This window comes from Amblyomma maculatum, chromosome 1, assembly GCF_055883805.1.
Source record: "Amblyomma maculatum isolate TAMU_Amacu chromosome 1, ASM5588380v1, whole genome shotgun sequence".
NCBI lineage: Eukaryota > Metazoa > Arthropoda > Arachnida > Ixodida > Ixodidae > Amblyomma > Amblyomma maculatum.
This window is the reverse complement of record NC_139344.1, coordinates 468,297,490-468,322,165: the sequence shown is the minus strand read 5'-3', so window position 1 is coordinate 468,322,165 and position 24,676 is coordinate 468,297,490. Positions and strand designations below refer to the sequence as shown.

At 47.4% G+C, this 24,676-nt stretch overlaps 1 non-coding gene and 2 pseudogenes across 1 annotated transcript; all 3 read right to left on the bottom strand.

Annotated features, from left to right (window-relative positions):
- Positions 1–6,522: 6,522 nt before the first annotated feature.
- On the bottom strand, positions 6,523–7,558 carry LOC146209916 (uncharacterized; annotated as a pseudogene).
- Positions 7,559–11,835: 4,277 nt separating this feature from the next.
- Positions 11,836–12,882, bottom strand: LOC146209915 (uncharacterized; annotated as a pseudogene).
- A 4,105-nt stretch (positions 12,883–16,987) lies between these two features.
- Positions 16,988–17,059, bottom strand: TRNAM-CAU (transfer RNA methionine (anticodon CAU)). The gene has a single exon. It is a non-coding gene; the product is annotated as a tRNA-Met (tRNA).
- Positions 17,060–24,676: the final 7,617 nt, after the last annotated feature.

Genomic DNA, 24,676 nt, shown 5'->3' with positions numbered 1-24,676 from the left:
CTGGTAAAATCTTGGTACCCAAAACAAAATCAGGCAAAGCACGGTTCAATCTTAGTTGGCACACAGTTCTTAAGAAAGGGTCACTAACATCTCGGAAGAAGAAAAACCTGTTGACAAGCTGGCGGAGAAATAGATGTCCCAGCCCGAAACCACCGTCTTTCACACTTCGAAACAAGTTCGTCCGCTTGCACCGTTCCCAGCTCGATGACCAAACAAACACAGGTAGAATATCATGTATCTTCTGTACATTTACCCGGGAACAGTGCAACACTTGCATGACGTACCAGAGTTTGCTTAAAAAGAACACATTGCACACCGTCGCTCTTGCAAAAATTGATAAATATGCCCCCTTCCATCTATCTGCTTTTTCCTGTATTTCGGTCAGTTTTGCTTTCCAGTATGCATCACTGTGCCTGTAGCTGTTTAATGGAACTCCTAAGTATTTTGGGGGGATTGTTACCCAGGGCACATTTGCAAAAAGCTTTGGGGTCGATCTCCAATTGGCATGCCAAAATCCCTGACACTTTGACCAGTTCACTTTGCTTCCGGTTGCCTTCCTGAAACTGTCGACACACAGCACTGCCTCGCGTATACTATGCTGATCCACAGCACAGACCGCTAGGTCATCCGCGTATGCGAGCAACTTGATTTCAACTGCCTGCAACTTAAAACCTTTAACTGCCTCGTCTTGGATAACGTTCACACATAGTGTCTCTATGTAAATGGCAAACAAAAGTGGGCTGAGGGGGCAGCCCTGGCGTACCGAGCGTTGTACCTGAATGGGGGCCCCCAGACTCTTGTTAATGATTAATGTAGTAGTTCATCCACGGTACGCCATGGCCACGCCCTCTCTGATTACTGAACGTAGTTTCACGTGATCCAGAATACACAGCAATATTTCGTGGGCTACACAGTCGAAAGCCTTTTCGAGGTAGAGTTGGAGGATGGCTACACATTTATCCATTAGTTCACTATACAGTCGAGCACCGATCTTGCCGTGTGTATATTTGTCATAATTGACCTCCCCTTTATACCACACGTTTGGTGAGGACCAACAATATTTGTAATAACTGACTGCAATCTTCTAGCTAACACTTTCATCAATATTTTGTAATCTACGTTTGTCTAAGCAATTGCCCTATATGCTGTGACTTGCTTCAGGTTTTCCTCGTCATTTGTCTTGGGAATAATAATAGTATGAGATAGTCCGAAAGATTGCGGCAATCTATTTATTGCATAGGCTTCATGGAAGAGCGCTGTCAATATTGGAACTACTTAGTTCTTAAATTCTTTATAAAAAGCCGCACTTAGGCCGTCTGGCCCAGGCGACTTTCCCATATTTAAACCATCTATCTCTTTTTCTACCTCGATTTCTGTGATTGGCATCTCCAATCTTTCCTTCTTATCCTCGTCTAGTCGCGGCATAGCTGCAAGAAACTTTTGTTTGAAAGCTTTCATGTCGACCACATTTTTGCTGAACAGTTCCTGATAATATTGGAAGAAACCACGCCTGATATGATAGTCCTCCGACGATAGCACGCCGCCCCATTCGATCTTATCAATGCAGTTTTTCTCGGCATGAGCCTTTTCAATTCCCAGTGCCCTTTTCGATGGCGTCTCGCCCATGGCCCAATTCTCCGTTCTTGCACGCACTAACGCTCCTCGGTATCTGTGTTCTTCTATCAGGTTAATCTGTTCTTTTATTTTTCAAATATCCTCTATCCATCTGCCGGGTGCCTTACATTCCTGTTCGTGTAGTTTTGCGAGCAAAGCCTTCAGCTGAGTTTCTGTAATTTTAACGCGGTAGCGTTAAGGAGCTCGTGTCGCGGAAAAGCCGGTGTCGTTGGCGGCGTTGGCCGTGAGCGATAAATCCCGGCATGCACTTCATAAATAAAGAGCAACTTCCAAGATGGGCAGGGTGGGAATCGAACCAGGGTCTCCGGAGTGTGAGACGGAGACGCTACCACTCAGCCACGAGTTCGATCCTTGAAAGCGGTACAAAAGCGCTACTAGTGAATGCGGTGTTGCCTTAGAAACGTGCTGTAGAACGTTATACTGCGGTGTATATAGGTAATTATGAGCATGTTACTTACAGAAGTCGCAGTTACACGAGTAGCGAAGTACGTTTCCGCTACATTTCTTCTGCGCTCTGCGCACATGAAGAGCCATCTTGCGGCAAACACAGAAGAACCCCTCCTCGCAATGTGCGGTGCTGCCCCGACACGTGGCGCGCCACTCGCCCCTGAGGTTTCGCCGTGCACCCTCACGGGTTATACAATCAAGCGTCTTTCCTTTCTTTAGATCACTATCCTCGCTCACCCGCTTCTGCCCTTCGGGCCGCGCGGGTACCGGTGCGAGGATGCCCCAATGCCCTTGCGTTTAATAGGGAGTTTTAGAATAGGGGGACCCAAGGCTTGGGGCCGCCAAGGAAATAGCGCGCGGCAGCGCACCGTACTGGCCTAGCGGCGAGTTTTAGAATAGGGGTTTTCCCGACGCAGCGGAGCCGGGCTTGCGTTCGTCGATTGCAGCGCCACGACGGTAGCCAAGGAAAAGAATCTGAATATATAAAAGCCAACAACGCCATCTTATTCATCAAAAAGTACTATTACTATGCAAAAAACTATCTTAACACTACCAGTTATATGAACCGTTTTCGTCAGAAAAAACGAAATCGGCCAATTGTCAATCCAGGCCGAGACCAGGAAACCTCATTTGAACCTTCCGCGCTTTCCGCCGTCTGGTCCCCATGGCAACCAAAGGAGGCGAACTCGCTAAGCCTAGCTGCTCGGTAAATCCGGAAGCAATCTGAAAATATATGCGATTTATCGCTAAAATTTGGTTGTGCGGGAATCATGAGACATAGTATAAGCTTCGTTGGCCTTTCGTTTTTCATGAACGCGTGACACCATGGAGCGGTGACGACGAATGTGTGCCGAGGTGAGCGCCCGCCGCTTGGCCGAACGCCGCCATGTTGCCGTAACCCAAGTGACCCAACGGCGGCTTGGGGCGAACGCTATTTCCGAAAAATAGGGGCCGCCCCTAGCGTTAACCCAAGACCCCAAGCGCACCTTACGATCTGCGCATGCGCATTTCGACGCCCCAAGCTCCTTGGGGGCCCCAAAGCTTGGGGCCCCCTATTCTAAAACTCTCTAATAAGTTGATAAGTTTTCTCGACGAGGTGCAATAACGCTATCGCGTTCCACTCTTGAAGGCGAAGCTTAAGTGTCCTCCAAATTTTTCTTCTCGTACAGCAGGCAACTGGATCTGTCAATGGCTTTAAATTTAATCTGTTCCTTGCACAACTCCCACTGTTTCCAGATTTCGAGCAAAGTCCCTGGCCTCACTTTAATCAATTCATTCAATACCACGCGTCTAAAGGCATCATCCTTAAGCAATTTATTGTTCAATTTCCATAACTCTCAGCTAAATGCATTGCTTCGTTTTTTGGGTCCGAATAAGCATTCCACCAAACACTGATCCGTGAATGTCATAGGCACAACTCGGTATTCATTGCATAAAGGAATCAAATCCAGCGACACGTAAATTCTGTCCAGACGCGCTTGGCTAGAACCTTGGAAGTGCGTGTACTGAACGGCACGCGGTCCTTCCAAGCAATCAGCCACATCCTCCATATTCCATTCGCTTGTTAACTGGCATAACATTTCAGTGCTCTTGTCTCTGAATCCGCGTGTGCTGGTTTTGTCTCGAGCATTCAGTACTCAGTTAAAATCGCCCAGCAATACTACCTGCCTTTCCGTACTTAACTGCTGCATAACATTCTCGAAAAACACTGTTCTTTCCTCCACACAGTTAGGAGCGTACACACAAATAATGCGCCACTCAACACCGCTGTATACACAATCAGCCACTACACACCGTCCAAAAGAGCATGAGAAGTAGCCCTTTACGACCAGACCAGGCAGCTTTTTGACAAACAATACACACCCGGCCGATGTCCCAACTGATTGGCTAACAATGGCGTAAAATCTAGCCGTGAAACGTCGCACCATGCTCCCAGTCTCTTCCTCCCCATCAACCTTAGTTTCTTGCACGGCAAGCACGTCAATATCGTGGTCAGTTAAGAGCCGGTGCACCTGGCTCTGCTTCTTTTCGCCTGCCAATCCCCTGACATTTAACGTGGCTACTCTTAAGGTCGTTTCAGGCGCCATTTTCATCAAGGGTGAAGAGACCGAAAGCATGGTGCTTACCTTTCCCGTCCAGCGCGTTGCTAGACGCCGTCTTTGGATACATCCCCGTCCGGTGCGCTCGGCTGACCCGGCAGCGGGGGCACTTAATCCGCTGCCCGTCTCTCTGATGAAATGTTTGGCCGCAGACGTAGCGTGGACCGCCGGGATTTCCCCGTTTTTGCTGGTGGCTCGTCGACGCTGGGGGCTGACGCCTGGTTACCTTCGGGTTCGGACTGTGTGTGGGATCGCTTGGCTGGGGCTGGTACGCCTGGCTTACGTACACCGCTGGTGTCCGAGTGCTCCTCCCTATTATCCTGTTCCATACCGTTTGCCGGCTTAAGAGACGTGCCTTCCTCATTGCTAGGGAGCTCAGGTGTAGAGTCTGCTCTCCCCACATCTCTCGCAGCATTGCTGCTTTCTGCCGAGTCCACCGACGAATCTGTCTCCCGTGTCTGCGTTCGCACTTCTCCGGCACCTTTCGCCGCCTCCTCCGCCTCGACTACGTCCATGGTGAGCTCCGCCGACCGTTCCGTAGTTCCATGTCCCGCGGCCGAAGCGTACGAAAGCACACAGGCAGCTTCGTCATGTCCGTAGCGTCTACACTTTGGACAACGCGGTACCTTACATTCTCGTCGAACGTGACCGGTACCGTGGCAGCGCAGGCACTGCATCTCTCGCAAAGGCACCACGACAAGGGCTAGCTCTCCAGCAACTCACAGCTGGTGAGGTAAGTCGTCGACCTTAATGCCGGGTTTCAATTTCAGGAGCACAGTCCTCGTGGTGGACCCCTTCTCCTTGACGCCTTGAACTCTCTACCTCTCCCGGGTCACCTCGGTCACATTCCCAAAAGCAGCAAAAGCCGCCCGGATGTCGTCGTCTGCCACACCGTGCAACATCCAGTGAAGTCGCAACTTCACCTGTTGGTCTTCGGGATCAATTATGAGGCAACGGCGTCCCTTAACTTCGAGTTCCTTGAAAGCCACCAATTTCTTCGTTGCTTCTGTGCTGCTTAACGTGACCGCCCAAACATGGTTGATCTGATACGCCCCCAACGCCACAACGCCGGGGAGCGCACCAGCGTTGGCAAGGGCGTCGCGGAAATCCTCGACCCTGTATGGCCTGACTCGCACATCGCCGTGCAAAAAAAGCGTGTTAAAAACAACGCGTCCGGTGGGCAAAGTTGGCAGAATCATCTGATACTCGCTATCATCCATGTCGTCGAGCCTGCTTCCGCGGCTGGAAAGGGCCGCTATCGCCGCTCCGCTGGAGCACATGATTCTGCGACCGTTCACTACGGTGGCCGGAAGTAGAATGACACTGCGCCACTCTGCTTTTTTTTTTTCTTTATTGCCGACTTGGACAGTCAAAACAAGACGATGAACAATAAAACGTGCCAGCACACTTTCGCGTGACACGGCGGGTTAAAACGTTTTCAGTTTTACAGAACTATCAAGCACATGAATCCATTGTGGCTGCTCGGGGCGTGTCATATGCACTTCCCTGAACCGCACAACACTGTGTATGAAATGTTCTCGTACAGGATTGACTTGTATATCTGCATTGTTAAACTGCATTCTGGTTTTCCACAAGCTGTGGAGGCCCAGGAGCATTATTGTATCAAAGGGAAACTCCTCTGCATTAGGAAAAGGTAAAAATCGTATGCCATATGCATCTAGAGGTAGCTCTTTTTTTAAAGTTCTCTGAAGCACATCCCAGAAAAAAATGGCATCCCAAAAGTCCAAAAACACGTGTTCTATCGTCTCTGGTCTGTTACACAAGAAACAGTTTGTTGACCAAGGGACGAACAGGCCTTTAGCGTGCATCCATGTTTTGACTGATAACGTGCTAGGGTGGAATTTAAAGAAAAATGATTAGACTGGTGGTGATATTGACATCTTCTTAACTCTCCTCAGTACATCATCTCCTGGGCCTGGACAGTGCGACAAACGGTATATCGGTACAGGAAGCATTGTGTCCACTAGGTCCGCATACAATTTTTTCCGCTTAACATTGCACAAATACTCCATGGAAAAGCGCAGATGCAGCAATCTGTACGGTAAGAGGGTACTTGCGAGAAGTGGTGCTCGCGCCACTCTACTTTTATCTTAGGTCCATCTTTAAACCCAGATGTTATACACACAGAAAATTGCGCAACAAAGAGACATGGGTAAAAATGACGCCAGCTCGGGCTGCTGGAAAAGCATGCAGTTAAAGTGAAATGCATTTCAGTGCAGACAACAAAGTGATTACAGTTGTCTGAGAATATATTGACTGATTTCCTCAAAAGAAAAAAAAAAGATATAGCAGAGCGTGGTTTCGATCCAAGGACCTCTGAGTTATGGGCCCAGCACGCTTCCACTGCGCCACTCTGCTTTTTTTTTTCTTTATTGCCGTGAAACACAAAACAAAAATACACATGATAAAAAACGTCAACTACACTTGAGCTAACGCATACGCGGCTAAAATCTTTTCAAGTGCACCAACTCATCAAAAAGAGTATGCCATTGGGGCGGATCCTGATGCATCCTGAAAGTTTCGCGTATATACACAGCACTTTCAGTAAAGTTTTCACGCGCAGATCGTGTATCTATATCTGCATGACGCACCTGCATTCGTGCTTTCCACAAACTATGGAGGCCAAGAAGCATAATTAAATCATAAGGTGCATCATCGTTCTGCACTGGTAGGAATCTTATACCGTAAGGGGTTAATGGAAGTTCCTTTTTAATTGTCCTTTGGAGGACGTCCCATAGAAAGACAGCATCCCAACACTCTAAGAAGACGTGTTCAATTGTCTCCGGTTTTTTGCACAACAGGCAATTTGTTGTCCATGGAACGAAGATACCTTTTTCATTCAGCCAGGTTTTAACAGGGAGCGTATTAGAGTGAAGTTTGAAAAGAAACGTTTTAGCAGATGGCCTAACGGGCATCATTTTAACTCTTTTGAAAATGTCCTGCCCTGGGCCTCCACAGTGTAATGCCCGGTAAAAAGGCACCGGCAGCATCACGTCAATGAGATCTTTATACAGTTTTTTTTCTGGGAGCATTGTAAAGGTAATCAAAAGAAAACCGCACTTCCAGCAACTTGCACGAAAAAACAACCTCGCGCAGGTAGCCAGTCGCAGTACCAGGCATGTTTTCACATGACACAATCCACTCAGGGAGCAGCCTCTGCAATCGCACTTGCATCACAGTTCTTAGAAAGGTATCTTTTTGATCACGGAGGAATATAAATCGCGAAACCACCTGACGCAAGAACAGATGTGCAAGGCCAAGCCCGCCCTTTTTAACAGAAATAAACAAGTTCGTCCGGGCGGTTTTTTCCCATGAGGATGCCCAAATAAAAACAGCAAAAACACGGTGCATTTTATGAATTGAGGTTCGTGAGATACACAACACATTTATGAGGTACCACAGCCTCGAAATAAGAAAAACATTGCAAATAGAAGCGCGCGAAAACATTAACAGTTGCCTTCCTTGCCACGCATCCGCTTTTTCTTTCTCTCTGGATGTTTCTTCCATCCAGTGCACGTTGGGATCTTGATAACATTCAAAAGGCACGCCTAGATATCGTGTTGGGAGAGCAGACCATCGCAGCTTACAGAAGAAATCAGGTGTCACGTCCCAATCACCGTGCCAAAACCCAGAGCTTTTCTCCCAATTGATCTTGCATCCGGTTTGATCAAAAAAAGTTTGGACGACACCCGTGACTTCACAGATGCTCTTTCTAGTTGCACAAAAGACTGCAATGTAATCAGCGTATGCTAGCATTTTCACGTGTGCTGATTGCAGCTTGAATCCTAAAATGCGATCGCTATCAATGATAGCAAAGCAAAGTGGCTCTAAATACAGTGCAAAAAGAAGGGGTGAGAGCGGGCAGCCCTGCCTTACTGATGACCGTACTGCGATGCTGTCAGTCAGTTCACCATTCACAATAATACGGGTCGTGCTGTTCGCATAAGCCATTTTAACACCCTCCACTATGATGTCACCAAGGTTAGAATGCTCCAAAATGGAAAAAAGAATTTCTTGAGAAACACGGTCAAAGGCTTCAGCCAAATCTAATTGCATCATGGCTATCTGACCACCGAGTGCATCAACACATTCTAATAGGGTTCTTGCGACATGTATATTCGTGGCAATGGATCGACCCTTGATGCCGCACGTTTGAGGAGGCCCAACCAATGTTTTTATTACGCTTTGCAGTCTTTTTGCTAAAACCTTCATGTAAACCTTATAATCAACATTGGTGAGGCTTATCGGTCGATATGACCACACCAACAGTCGTTTCTCCGGATCATCTGTCTTGGGTATTAGAACAATGTTCGATGTAGAGAAAGACAATGGAACAGTATTACGTTCATAAGCTTCAGTGATTACACAGAGCATAAACTGAGCCGCATACTGCTGAAAAGTTTTAAAGAATGCGGCGCTTACACCATCCGGCCCAGGGGCCTTCAAAGGTGTCAGGTCATCTATTGCAGATAGTATCTCCAGCAACGTTATCGGTGTTTCTAGGCGCGCTTTACTTTCGTCATCCAGTGCAGGCATCAGTCTTAGCAAATCTGTTCGAAAGCCGCCTACAGTCTCAAGCTTAGCGCTATGCAGTTCTTCGAAGTGCTCTGTTACCGCACGCTGAATATCTTTAGCGTCTTCAGTGATATGGCCGGCATATCTCATACTCCTTATTTCTTTCTGGCAGGCGTATCTTTTCTCGTCTGCTAGCGCTCATTTTGTCGGTACTTCTCCAGCCCAATGTTTTTCAGCCCTTGCACGTATAACAGCCGCTGTGTATCTTTCACTGTCGATTGTTTCCAACTCACTTTTTATCTCTCGTATTTTAGTGGCGAAATGCCCTGGCAAAGAACTTTCCATGCTAAAAAAAAACTGGAGTTGTTCATTCAGTTCTCTTTCTGTTTGCGCCGCACCTTACTGCTCTTTTCTATGGATTTCAATTTGACCCACTCTTTGAAGCTGTCTCATTCCGCTGCAAAACGTACTGGTCGCATAGCAAGATGATTTTCAAACTCGGTCTTAACTTCCGTAACGAACTCTTCATCGGCGAGAAGCTTGGCATTCAGTTTCCATAGGTGCCAGTTAAAGCGCGATTTCTTTGCTTTGCGATCAAATACTGCACTCACGAGACAAAGATCGCTGAAAGACACAGGTTTGACCTCATATGCAGTACATAGGGAAACAAGATCAACCGAGGCATACACCCTGTCCAATCTAGCATGGCTGTCTCGCTGAAAGTGCGTGAACTCTGGCTGGTTTCCAGTGGAGAACACACTGCCAACATCCTCAAGGCCATACTCATGCACAAGTGCATTCAACAGCTCGGAGCTTCTGACTGTTCGAGGTTTACACTTCGCCGCTCGGTCCACAGCTGAGCACACATAGTTGTAGTCATCAAGTACAAGCAAGATTTTGTCAGTCTTCAACCACAATTCAATAAACTCAAAAAACGATTCACGTTCGCATTTTGAATTGGGAGCATACACACACACAACACGCCAGCATAAATTACAGTAGGTAAAATCAGTAACCAAAAGCCGACCACTTGGACAGGCAAAAACGGACTCTACGCTTACTCCCAGCGTGTTACGTAGAAATAAAAGGCATCCACCCGATACACCAACAGAATGGCATACACACACATAAAAGTTTCCTTGAAAAGAAGCCACCATACGGTTAGTGCTTTCTTGGCTCTCAATCTTTGACTCTTGCACAGCTGCTATATCTATATCATTATCCAAAAGGAGGCGACTGAGCTGGCATGGTCGCCTTCTCGCTCCCAGCCCTCTGACATTCAAAGTAGCTACGTGTAACGGCGAATTAAGCTTAAGAGCCATGTATTAGAACGAGAAGTCCGTACCCGCATGGTGGCTATCTTCATGGTTGCGTGGCCTCCGCTTCTGAAGAACAGCGGCGTATGTGTGCATGTAATGTCCTCCCAGCAGAACATCGGGCTGCATTCAAACGAAGTCCAAGCACCGTCTTTCATTTTTTTTTCACACACGCCCCTCTTGGTTGCAGAATGTTCCTGACGGTGGTCGGTAGGCAGCCGACCCACAAATCGTTCAGGACACCACAAAACTACGGAGGCGGTTTCCCCGCCTGCCGCGTGTCGGCCGAGAAGTTCGGCTTCGGTCGCAAAGTTGCTCTTCGGATGCCCGCAGGTTTCGGCGGCGGCTCCCCACAAACACCGCCTGGCAGCTGAGTCTCCTCGACGCTTTCCTCGTGCGGACGTTTCGCGGCAATTAAGGCTGCTGTTTCCGGCCCAACCTCCATGTCATCAGTACAGGAAGGCTCAGTACTGAGATGATCCTCAGCATCAGAAAATTTGATTACGTCTTCTGACGCTTCCTTTGACGCGCTTTCATGGACCTGGGGTGGAACGTTCAAGACATGCAGAGTTTCATTCTTTTCATTTGAGACCGTCACCTTATTCTTCTTTAAAACCGTCATGGAAGGCACGTCCTGTTTCGTTGACTGACCTCTAATGTCAGCAGCCTCCTCCGCATCCGCCTCGTCCATAATTAACTCGGACGAGTCTTCGCTGGTCCCAGGTCCGGCAATACTAGCGTAGGTTCGAGCACACTGGCTGTCTTCATGGCCGAACCGTCGACAGGTTCCGCAGCGAGGAACCCGGCACTCTTTGCGGATGTGACCCGTACTCCGGCAGCGTAGGCACAACGGGGGTCTGCCTGGCACAATCACTAGCGCCAGCTCGCCGCTAACATTCAACTGATGCGGCAGGTCGTCGATCTTCAAGCCAGCTTTAAGCTTCAGCGTGACGAGTCTAGTTGTGGAGCCCTTTTCTAGTATACCTTTAACACGCCAGCGCTCCCGGGAAACCTCCGACACCTTTCCGTACGGCGCAAATGCAGCACGAACATCCTCGTCTGGCACGTTGTGTAGCAGCCAGTGAAGTTTGAGTCGCACGTCCTGGTTCGCCGGGCCAATCACACAGCTCACCTACACTTACAATCTTGTTCACCGCTTCAGTATCTTAGAGAGTGACGGCCCAGACGTGGCTCATTCGATACGCCCCCATTGCGATAACGTCGGGGATTAGCGACTGTTGCGCTAAAGCATCCCGGAAATCTTCCACCCGGTACGGGCGGGCCCTGATATCGGCATGCAAAAAAACGGTATTCAAAACAAACAGACCTGTTGGTAGTGCAGGCAAAACAACCTGGTAAGTATTTTCCTGTTCAGCAGTCCTGTTACCGCGGCCTGACATGGCCGCTGAAGCCGCTCCTTAGGAGCCCTGCATCCTGCGTCCGTTCACTGGCGTGGCCGGAAGCAGAATCCCTGCGCCACTCTGCTTTCATTTTATGACCATCTTTAAACCCAGATTTTATACACGCATAAAATTACGCAACAAAGTGACATGGGTAAAAATGACGCTAGCTCGGGCAGCTGGAAAAGCATGCAGTTAAAGTGAAATGCATTTCAGTGCAGACAACAAAGCGATTACAGTTGCCCGAGAATCAATTGACTGATTTCCTCAAAAGAAAAATAAAAAAATATAGCAGAGCGTGGTTTCGATCCACGGACCTCTGGGTTGTGGGCCCAGCACGCTTCCACTGCGCCACTTTTTTTTTTTTTTGATATCTTTTTTATTGAGACACACACGATACATTGTTAAAAGCACCCCGGCTGCTTCAGCCGGTCACAAGTTAAAAAGGCTTGATTTGAACTAAATCATCAAGCACACTCATCCACGCGGGTGGGTCTTTCTGCGCTCGGTACACATCACGTATATAACATACACTTTCCGCAAAGTTTTCCTTTGTAGTTCGGACGTTTACATCTGCATTGCGTACCGCCATTCGAGTTTTCCATAAACTATGGAGACCGAGGAGCATAATCATGTCGTAAGGGACACCTGTATCATCTGTGTCTGTTGGTAAATAGCGGGTTCCAGTCGGTGTTAAAGGTAGTTCCTTTTTTAGTGTACGTTGCAGGACATCCCAATAGAAGATCGCGTCCCAACATTCAATGAACACATGTTCAACGGTTTCTGGCTTTTTGCACAGCAAGCAGTTAGTTGTCCATGGTACAAAAATGCCTTTGTCAGAGAGCCATGTCTTAACCGGCAAGGTACCTGAGTACAGTTTGAAAAAGAACGTTTTTGTACTTGGTTTAACTGGCATCCTTTTAATTCTTTTAAGAACATCTTGTCCTAGGCCTCCAGAGTTTATTATACGATACACAGGCACTGTCATGATTACATCTATAAGATCTTTGTACAGTTGTTTCCTCTTTACAGTGCTGAGATACTCTTGTGAAAACCGAACCTTGAGAAATTGCACCGAGTCAACAACTTCTTTCAAATAACCTCTATCGCCACAAGTTGACAATCTCACGTGGACACAATAAAATCAGGAAGAGCCCTGCTCAGACTCACCTGCATCATTGAGCGTAGGAAGGGGTCTTTCTGATCCCTCATAAACATAAAACGGGACACAACCTGGCGAAAAAACAAATGCGCGAGACCCAGACCACCGTCTTGAACTGTTCGAAACAAATTGGTGCTTCTGACCCTCTCCCAACTTGAATTCCAGATAAACACAGCAAATACCCTATGCATTTTTTGAACATATACATGCGACATAGACAGAAACTGCAAAACATACCACACTTTGGCAATTAAAAAAATGTTGCATACTGTTGCTCTCGCAAACATCGACAAGTCTCGCCCTTGCCATGCCCTTCCTTTTTCGCTCACTTTTGACGTTGTCTCGTTAAAGTAATCTGCGCCCTTGTTATAGTGCTCGAGAGGCACACCCAAGTAGTTCAATGGCAGGTTTGTCCACTACAGATTCGCGAAAAACGGTGGTGTAATTCCCCAGCTTCCGTGCCAAAAGCCCACACTCTTTTCCCATTTGATCTCAGCCCCAGTTTGCTGGCAAAATCGCTTGGCGACGTCAACACTTTCTTGTACACTCTCGCGGTCACTGCAGAATACAGCAATGTCGTCCGCATACGCAAGAATTTTAACATTAGATGACTGAAACCTGAAGCCATTTATTCGGTCGTTGTTAATGAGACTTAAACAGAAGGGCTCAAGGTAAAGTGCAAAAAGCAATGGTGAAAGGGGGCATCCCTGCCGTACGGAGGACCCCAGAGGGATGGGTTCACACAAGTTCTTATTGACAATTATTTGAACTGTACAGCTGCTGTAAACCATTTTAAGCCCGTCTTTTATTATGCTGCCCACATTTACATGACATCGTGCGCCACGCGATCAAACGCCTTCGACAGGTCTAGCTGTACCATTGCAACTCGGCCACCGAAGAGATCACAGCACTCAAGGATACTTCGAGCGATGTGCACATTTGTGCAGATGGTACGCCCTTTCACTCCGCACGTTTGGTGCGGTCCAACTAGGTCCGTGATGACACTCTGTAAACGTTTGCCAAGAATCTTCATATAGATCTTATAGTCGACATTTGTGAGGGTTATCGGGCGATAAGCCCCCACAGACAGCATTTTTTCTCGGTCACATGTTTTGGGGATAAGCACAATGTGGGCAGTAGAGAAGGAAGGTGGCATTTGTTTTACATTGTATGCTTCCGCAATCATATCGTATAGCAGCGGGCTGACTTCTTCTCTGAATGTTTTATAGAAAGCAGCGCCTAACCGATCAGGTCCTGGTGTTTTCCCAAGTGGCAGGTCCTCAATAGCCTTCTGAACTTCCTCTAAGCTAATAGGCTGCTCTAAGCGCGCACGTTTCTCTTCGTCTAATCGAGGCATGAGGTGCAAAAAGTCGTCCCACAGACTGCCCTTTGCGCTTCTGTCATTCCCTATCAGTTCTTTGTAATGCTCAACAAACGCTCGCTCGATTTCTTCGCGGTCAGTCGTTATTCTGTTGCTGTAGCGGATCTGTTGAATTTCATTTTGTGCTGCCTATCTTCTTTCATCACACAATGCACGCTTATTCGGCACTTCACCAGCCCACAACTTTTTGGCGCGCGCCCTTATCACAGCCGCTCGGTACTTATCTGCCTCCAGAGCTTCTAGCTGGCTTTTGACTTCTCGGATTTCTTTTATGTACAAACCGGGCACTACTGCTCCCATACTTGTCACAAAGTATAATTTGCACTCCAATTCTTTGACTCGTTTCTTTTCGCTTTGATGAAGGATAGTTCCTCGTTCTATCGCTTTCATCTTGACTGTGTTCTTAAAATTTTCCCACTTATCTGCGCAGCTCGCTGATTTGGCGCAAGGCATTTTGTTTAAGTCTATAATTTGTTTAACGAAGGTTTCATCCTCCAGCAGTTTAACATTAAATTTCCAAAGTTTCCAGTTGAAACGAGTCCTACTATGTTTATTCCCAAAGCTTACAATAACAAGGCTGTGATCGCTGAAAGAAACATGTTTTACTTCATGGTTGGAACACATTGTCACAAATCCTATGCTTGCGTATACTCTATCTAGTCTTGCATTGCTACCGCGTTGCAAGTGCGTAAAACATGGCTGCGAGCCTTGAAGCAACACCCAGCCCAGATCTTCCATGTCGTGTTCTTGAATTATTGCATAAAGATACTGCGCACTCTGATCACGCACAGGGGTGGTCGGCACTCGATACTCTGGCATGCAAACACAGTTAAAATCACCCATCAAAACGACGCTTCTCTCGCAGTTCAAAAACACTTTGACCTTTTCAAAAAAACTAACACGTTCCTTGTAATTGTTAGGGGCATACACACAACTCTCCAAGAGCATGCAGAAAGGGTGAAATCGACAATCAGTAAACGACCCTCTTCAGATGTGACAATGGTTTCATTCCCAATTCAAAGATTATTTCTCAAAAATAACGCGCAACCTCCGGACTTTCCAACCGCGTGACATACGCAGACATTGTATCGGGACCGAAAAATTTCAACCATGCGATCTGTGTGTTCCTCGCTCTCAATCTTAGTTTCTTGTAATGCGATTATATCGAATTCATTTTCTAAAAAGAGGCGGTTGACCTGACACTGGCGCATCCTCGCCGCCAGTCCACGCACGTTCAGCGTGGCTACGCGTAGTGGCAGTTGAATCTTTTGTTCATTTTTAAAGACACCCACTGCTCGCGCAGTGCTCACCTCAGGGTACCGTGGCGCTGAAGGGGGTTCCGCGTGTTGGAGCTCCACAAAGCGTACCGCCTCGCAACGATCACACGCACTTTCACAGTCCATGGCCAAAGTTTGACGGTCAAGCTCACAGTTCCCTTCCATGGTATATCGTCTCCACCATGGCACGCTGATCCGGAAACCGACGGCAGCGCATTACAGCTGTAGAAGCGCTATTCAGGCGCCTCTACCGCAGGTCGTATGTCTGGTCGAATGTTTGGTCTTGGCCTGTAGGGCGACAGTCGCGTCATTACCGCCTTGGTGGGCGGCTCCTCCGCGGGTGCTCCATCAGTTTGTCGGTCATCTTTCACAGTTTCGAGGTAAGCGCGTTTTGTGGCTGTGACAGCAGCCTCTTCCAATGAGACATCATTATGGGGGTGTTCGACGTGAGGTTCGTCAAGTGTGCTAGCAGGGGCTCTCAGAGTAGGCGGCTGCTTTTCTTGGCTCGTCGTTTCCTCGGGACGTGTTGCGTTACTGGAGGTGCCTCGGCCGGACTTGTGCCGCTAGGCCCAACACTTGAAGGCTGCGTGCTCTTCTCGACGGTTGCTGCTTTGCCTCCAGCTGCCCTTGATGCTTCCTCAGCCTCCACCTCGTCCATGAAGTGCTCAGTCATATCGACGTTCCTTCAAGGCCCGGTCTTGCTTGCGTACGTAGGTACACACTCGCTTTCGTCGTGACCAAACCGGCGACAGCGCGAGCACCGAGGTACCCGACAGTCGCGGTGAATGTGGCCTTTCCCTTGGCAGCGGAGGCAGAGCGGGGGCCTCCCAACTACAACCAGAAGTGCAGGTTCACCGGCTATTCGCAGTTGGTGAGGTATATCTTCAACTGTCACTTCGGATTTGAGCTTCAGGCTTAGTACACGGGTCGTTGACCCTTTTTCTGTGACGCCGTGCACACGCCAGCGCTCCTTCGACAACTCGGTCACCTCGCCGTACAGAAAGAAGGCCGCACGCACTTCATCAGTTACGTTGTGTAGGACCCAGTGCACTTTAATGCGAACCTCTTGCTTGTTGGGGTCAATCACGAGACACCGGTGTTCCTTCACCGTCATGCTACCGGCAGCAAGCACTTTCTTAACGGCTTCCGTGTTCTTAAACGTGACTGCCCACACATGATTCATTTGAAATGCTCCCAAGGCCACAACCTCGGGTAGCAATTCCAAACGGGCCAGGGCATCCCTGTAGTCCTCGACCCTATAGGCCGCGCTCGAACGTCGCCGTGCAAAAATACGGTATTAAAAACAATACGACCTGTTGGGAGGTGGGACAGCATAACTTCGTAGCCTGTGTCGTTATCTTCAACAGCAAACCTGTTTCCGCGGCTCGGCTGAGCCGCTAACACCACTCCGAAGGAGCACATGACAGCACGTCCGTTCACAGTGGTGGCCGGAAGTGGCTCTTCCACTGCGCCACTCTGCTTTCATTTTATGACCATCTTTAAACCCAGAATTTATACACACATAAAATTACGCAACAAAGAGACATGGGTAAAAATGACAATCAATTGTGAGTAAGCGCTCGTGTGTGTTTCCTTCTTTTTTTTGTGCTTGTCTTCTTTGCGCTACGTTTTCCTAAAATGCGAATGCACCAACTCGCCCAATTTAGCATTCTTGTGCGATTACAGTTGCCTGAGAATCAATTGACTGATTTCCTCAAAAGAAAAAAAAAGATATAGCAGAGCGTGGTTTCGATCCACGGACATCTGGGTTATGGGCCCAGCACGCTTCCACTGCGCCACTCTGCTTTTATTTTATGACCATCTTTAAACCCAGATTTTATACACACATAAAATTACGCAACAAAGAGACATGGGTAAAAATGACGCCAGCTCGGGCTGCTGGAAAAGCATGCAGTTAAAGTGAAATGCATTTCAGTGCAGACAACAAAGCGATTACAGTTGCCTGAGAATCAATTGACTGATTTCCTCAAAAGAAAAAAAAAAGATATAGCAGAGCGTGGTTTCGATCCACGGACATCTGGGTTATGGGCCCAGCACGCTTCCACTGCTTTTCTTTTATTGCCTGGACAACATACATACATACATATGTAGCACTACCACAGTACAATGGTTAATAAAAGACGTCCAGCCTTCTTGGACAGTACGTCGCTTAAAAGGGCTTCAAGTTGACTAGCTTGTCCATTTCCGGTAGCCATTCAGGTGGATCACCTCGGCTTTTCAACACTTGTTTGATGTAGACCACATTTTCCATAAAGTACTCTCGCGCAGGACGGACATGTTCATCAGCATTTCTCACAGCCATACGGGTCTTCCATAGACTGTGCAGGCCCAGTAGAATAATCATATCGAGGGGTAGCCCCCCTTCATCAGCTGCCGGGAGGAAGCGCATACCCCGAGGGGAAATTGGAAGCTTCTTTTCGAGCATGCGCTGCAGAACATCCCAAAGGAATATCGCGTCCCAACATTCAAGAAAAATTGCTGAACGGTTTCAGGCTTTCGACAGATTATACAGTTCACTGACCAAGGGACAAATATTCCCTTTTCCTCCAGCCACGGTTTAACCGGCAGTGTTCCGCTATGTAGTAGAAAAAAAATGTCTTTGTTGACGAGCGCACGGGCATTTTCTTTACCCTTTTTGGACGTTCATTCCTGGGCCTGCACCGTATATGGTGCGATACATTGGGACCGGGAGCATTACATCTAGTAAATCTTTGTACAATTGTTTCTTTGTTATTGAAGACAGGTATTCTTTGGAAAATCTAACATTTAAAATTCGGAAACTCAGTACGACTTCATGCAAAATCCCACGGATACTTGTTCGCCTTAATTCAGAAGAAGACACAACAAATCCTGTTAACTCGTGCCAGAGACGCACCTGTATCACAGTGCGCAATAATGGATGGCTCTGTGTACGCAGAAACATAAAGCGAGACACAATCTGTCTCAGAAACAAGTGAGTAAGACCGAGTCCCCCTTCTCTAACCGGACGGAAGAGATTGGTACGACTTGTTCTTTCCCACACTGAACCCCACAAAAAAACAGCAAAAACTCTGTGTAGCTTTTGAATACTGACTCGCGACATGCACAACACTTGAAGAACATACCAAACTTTAGCAACAATAAACAAATTACACACAGTTGAACGGGCGAACATGGAGAGCTCCCTTCCGCCCCACCCTAGTGTTTTCTCCCGAGAACGTTCTGTCTCTTGCACCCAATAATCATTTGCCTCTTTGTAATGTTCAAGTGGGACCCCTAGATATTTCACTGGTAGTGTCGAGAATTTTATGTTTTCGAGGGATTCAGGAGTGGAATCCCAACTGCCATGCCAAAAGCCCATACATTTGTCCCAGTTTATTGAACTACCCGACATCTGACAAAACTTCTTTGCTAAGTGCACTGTTTGACTAATACTTTCCTTGTCTTGACAAAAGACAGCAATGTCATCGGCGTACGCCAGAATTTTAACTTCGCTAGCCATCAGTTTGAATCCGTGTATACGTTCACAGTGAATGATCTTTTGGCAAAAGGGTTCGAGGTAAATCGCAAATAGCAAGGACGATAGTGGGCAGCCTTGTCTAACTGATGACATCATTGGAATATTTTTCGTTAGTTGCTTCTTGACAACAACCTTAGCATAACATTCGTTGTAAGCCATTTTTATTCCATCTAATAAATAGATCCAACTTTAATATGTTCTAGTATTTGAAAAAGTATGCCATGATCAACAAGGTCGAAGGCTTTCTCAAGGTCTATCTGGAGCATTGCAACGTGGTCACCCCAACCGTCACAACACTCCAGAATGCTTCTAGCTACATGAATGTTTACACTTATTGTTCGGCCTTTAATACCACACGTCTGATGATGCCCTACTATTTCCTTAATGACCTTCTGCAACCTACTCGCAAGAACCTTCATAAAAATTTTGTAGTCTACGTTAGTCAGACTGATTGGACGATATGATGTTACAGATAAGAGCTTTAAAGGATCGTCACTTTTTGGAACCAGTACAACGTGTGTTTGACGAAAGGACGGAGGGATGCAGTTTTCTTCATACGCCTGCAAAATCACTCGGTGCAAGGCGGTTGCGACTTCGCTCTTAAACATCTTGTACAATGCTGCACCAACACCGTCTGGACCAGGTGTTTTCCCATGGCTTAGCTCCTCAATAGCTTTTTCAATCTCATTTACAGTTATTGGCGCTTCCAGACCTGCTGTAACAATTGGGTCCAATGCTGGGATTAATGCAAGAAATTCTTGTTCGAAACCTTCTTCCACTGGCCATTGGCGCCCTATCAGGTTGCGATAGTGCTCAAAAAAGGCCATTTTTATTTCCTCGCCGTCACTAGTAACCGTATCTCCGTATCCTATCTGTCTTATTTCATTTCGTTTCGCGTATCGCTTTTCATCACTTATCGAGCGTTTCGTCGGCGCTTCACCCATGAACAACCTTTCCGCCCGGGCTCGTACTATTGCTCCCATGTATTTTTCTTTATCTGCACATTCTCACTGCGCTTTCAGTTTTCTGATCTGTGCGGTATATTTTCCGGGCTGCAGACTTTCCAAGCTTAAAACGAAACTTAACTCGCACTGCAGTTCTTTTTCTTTCTTCCTTTCTTCTTGTCTCAGGACGGTGCTCCTTTCTATAGCGCCTATATTAATTTCTTGCTTGAATATTTCCCACGCCGCGATAGATTTCGAAGGCTCACTTTCAAGCAATCGCTGTATCTTCATTTTAACCACATTTACAAAAACTTCATCATCAAGGAGCTTAACGTTAAACTTCCATAGGTCCCAGCAAAATTTCGAGTTTTTTTTCTTTGTGCCGATAGTAAAAGCCACTAAGCTATGGTCGCTGAAAGAAACATGTTTAACTTTATAATCCGAACACCTTGGTAGCAGAGCCAAAGAGACATAGGCACGATCCAGCCTGGCGTGACTTGCACGCTGGAAGTGCGTAAAGTGTGAAGAGCTGCAAGCCAAAACATGAACAACATCTTCCATTTCGCATTCTTGCATTAACGTGCTTAGTAGGAGAGCACTTCTGTCTCGCACCTACCTCTTGTCTGACCTGTCCTCGGCATAGCAGACACAGTTGAAATCGCCAAGTAGAATGACGCTCTTTGAACATTTCAAGTAGACACCGATTCGCTCAAAGAAACTACGCCTATCATCCTCTCTGTTAGGCGCATACACGCACATGACACGCCACTGTACACCCGTCAAAGAGAAATCGCATACAACGAAACGGCCATTATCACTCACAGTTACTGCTTCTACTAAAATGCCCAAAGAATTGCGCAAGAACAGCGCACAGCCACCCGAGGTACCAACCGCATGGCACACGCAAATATTATAGCGAGCAGAGAAGGGCTCGACCACGCGGCTCGTTTGCTCATCGCTCTCCACTTTCGTTTCTTGTACCGCCATTATGTCTATATCGTTATCTGACAATAGACGGCTGACATGGTACTGTTTTCGCCTGGCTGACAACCCTCGCACATTAAGCGAGGCTACACGTAGAGCTACTTCTGGTTCAACCGTCATGCTGAAAATGAATCAAACGAGCCGCACGATCTTACCTGGTACATTTGGGTCAGGAGCGGACACACTGCGCAGTACAGGCTGACATGACTGAAAAACAATGCTCCAAGGTGGCATCACTGGTTCATGCTCGTGGCGTTGAAACAGAGCGACGCTGCATTTGTCGCCGCTCCGGGCCGCATCGGGAATCCTTGAGCCCCAGAAGCGGCCCGAGCAGCCACGAACTCGGGGCTCCTTCATGGCGAAAGCTGCATCCCTGGTGGGTTCCGGTCAGGCGGAATAGTGGGCTTTGGCTTGAAAGATGGCCGACGTAGAGGGGCCGCTTTGTGGGGCGGTTCCTCTTGATCGGTCTCGTCGGGGGCGCCCGCTGCGTCGGTTACGTCGCGCGTGCGTTTCGTGGTCACACTATTACTTGTACTTTCGCGCGTGTCCATCGGTGCCTGTTCCTTTGAAGACGTTGACGTCGACTTACCACTGGCACCGATAGCAGCAACACTTGCTTCGGTGGCCTCGCCCGCAGCGCTTTTTTCATGTTGCAGGGCTTCTTGTCGCTCAGAATTTCCCTCGAGTTGAGGGGGCTGGTTTGTTCTCCCCTTGAGTCCTTTGCCCTCGCACTATCTTCCACACCGCTAACTTCCGCGACGTCCACCTCGTCCATGAGGTGTTCTGAGAAGTCGTCGGTTCTTGCAGGCCCTGTTGCACTGGCGTATGTTTTGACACACTGCTCATCTGTGTGGCCGAAGCGACGACAAAGGCTGCATTGCGGCACTTTACAATCCCGCCTAATATGTCCTGTGGCCTTGCACCTCAAACAGAGCGGCGCCCTTCCCGGAACAACAAGAAGTGCGGGCTCACCTGCTATCTTGAGCTGGTGCGGAATGTCCTCTTTTGAAATTCCATTTTTCAACTTGAGGGCCATTGTTCTCGTAGTGGACACTTTGTCTGCGACACCAAAGGCTCTCCAACGCTCTTTGGACACGTCAGTCACTCTTCCGTACGGCAGCAAGGCAGCACGGACATCGTCGTCACTAACGCCATGCAAAACCTAGTGGATTTTCAGGCGCACATCCTGGTTATTCGGGTCAATAAGTAGACACGGCCGGTTCTTCACCTTTACATCAGTAGCCGCCATTAGTTTCCTTGTTGCCTCGGCACTCTTGAGCGTAACGGCCCAGACATGGTTCATCTGATACGCCCCCACAGCAAGCACTTCAGTGAGCGCACCAAGATGAACCAAAGTATCTCTGAAGTCCTCGACGCGATACGGTTTATCCGCTGGGTCTGCGTGCATAAAAATTGCGTTCAACACAATTCTTCCTGTCGGCAAAGTTGGCAGTACGACCTGGTAATCTTCATCGACGGCAGACAAAAACCTGTTTCCGCGGCCAGACTGGGCCGCTGATACCGCTCCGACGGAGCACATGATTACACGTCCGTTCGCTTCGGTGCCCGGATGTAGAATCCGCACGCTTCCACTGCGCCACTCTGCTTTTATTTTATGACCATCTTTAACCCAGATTTTATACACACATAAAATTACGCAACAAAGAGACATGGGTAAAAATGACGCCAGCTCGGGCTGCTGGAAAAGCATGCAGTTAAAGTGAAATGCATTTCAGTGCAGACAACAAAGCGAATACAGTTGCCTGAGAATCAACTGACTGATTTCCTCAAAAGAAAAAAAAAAGATATAGCAGAGCGTGGTTTCGATCCGCGGACCTCTGGGTTATGGGCCCAGCACGCTTCCACTGCGCCACTCTGCTTTTTTTTTTCTTTATTACCGACTTGGCAACTACAAACAACGATAAAAAGTCGCATGGAATTAAAAACGCAAGTCACTTTCTGACAGGTTTCTTGTGATAGAATGGATTAAGTGACATGAGCTTGTCCAAGACTGGCAGCCATTCCGGGGGTTCAGATTGCCCTCCGAAAACATCACGCGTGTACATTACACTTTCAACAAAATACTGATGGGCCGGGTGTACGACAACATGCTCATGGCGAACATCCATCCGCGTTCTCCATATGCTCTGCATACACAAGACCATTAATAAATCACTGGGCACTTCTCCTGGCTGGGCGCATGGAAGGTAGCGTATGCCAAACGGCGTTATTGGAAAGTCCTTTTTAATAGTACGCTGTAGCACGTCCCACAAAAAAACCGCATCGTGACAATAAAGGAAAATATGCTCTATGAATTCCAGCTTTTTGCAAATTAAACAGACAGCAGACCAAGGCACAAAAAGGCCTTTGCTTTCCAGCCATGGCTTCCCCGGAAGTGTGCTGGTATGCAATTGAAAAAAGAAAGATTTAGCGGACGATCTGATGGGCATTCTTTTCACTCTTTTCAACACGTCCCGCTCCGGACCCAAAGCATATACAACGCGATAAAGAGGCACAGGTAAAAAGGTTTCCAATAAATCTTTGTACAGCCGTTTTCGCGTAACAGTACACATATACTCATTTTAAAATCTCGCCTTCACTATTTGGAAAGACGCGACAACTTCGCGAAGAAAAGCACTTAGAGCCACTGTCCCTGTAGACATAGTCGGAACTACATATTCCGGCAGTGAATCACGCAGTCGCACCTGCATTACCGTTCTAAGAAAAACATCGCTTTGTTCGCGCAAAATAAAGAACCTGGTTACAATCTGCTTTAAGTGTAAATGTGACAATCCCAGTCCACCGTTATGCACCGCCTGAAACAGATTGCATCGACTGGTACGCTCCCATGTTGAAGCCCACACAAACGTGGCTAATACCCTATGCAATTTTTGAACAGAAATTCTTGACATAGATAACACTTGCAGCATGTAAAACATTTTTGCAACTAGGAACATATTGCAAACGGTAGCTCTTGCGAACATAGAAAAGTTATGTCCTCCCCATTTGTTTGTTTGGGTTTTCACTTGCTCAACTTCCCCGGCCCAACATTCCTCGCTTTCACGGTAATGCTTTAGTGGCACACCAAGGTAATTGCCTGCCGTTATTGTCCATTGCATACTGGAGAACAGTTCAGGCGCGTATTGCCAGTTTCCATGCCAAAATCCTAAACACTTTGCCCAACTAATTTCACTTCCACTTGCAGTGCAAAAAGCAATGGCTTCTTTTACAACTTCTTGCACGCTCTCATGGTCCGTACAAAAACTGCAATATCGTCCGCGTATGCCAAAACCCGTACTTCACTTTGAAAAAATCTATAACCACGTATGTTTGACCTTGTAAGCAATCTTAAACAGAAAGGCTCCAGATAAAGCACAAACAAAAGGTGAGACTGAGGACAGCCCTGCCTTACTGACGGCTGGAAAGGTATACGATCGGTTAAATGCTTATTCACTACCAGTCTCGCTGAACAGCACTCGTAAACCATTTTCACGCCACTTATAATCACGGAACCAGCATTGACATACTCTAAAACAGAGAACAAAATTTCATGCACCACTTTATCAAATGCTTTGTGGAGGCCTAATTGCATCACGGCTACGTGGTCATGCATCGCGTCACAACATTCGAGAACACTCCTTGCTGCGTGTATATTAGTAAAAATGGTCCTTCCTTTTATACCGCATGTCTGATGTGGGCCTACAAGAGAAGTAATTACGCGTTGGAGTCGTCGCCCTAATACTTTCATGTAAACTTTATAGTCAACTTTCGTTACACTTATAGGACGGTAAGCCGCTGCAGACTGAAGCTTAACTGGTTTGTCAGTTTTCGGGATCAGTACAACGTGTGACATTAGAAAAGACGGAGGAGGTACGTTCTTTTCGTAGCATTCACTAATAACTCTTTCCAGTAAAACAGCCATTTCAGTTGGAAAGGCCTTGTATATGGCAGCACCAAGACCATCTGGTCCGGGTG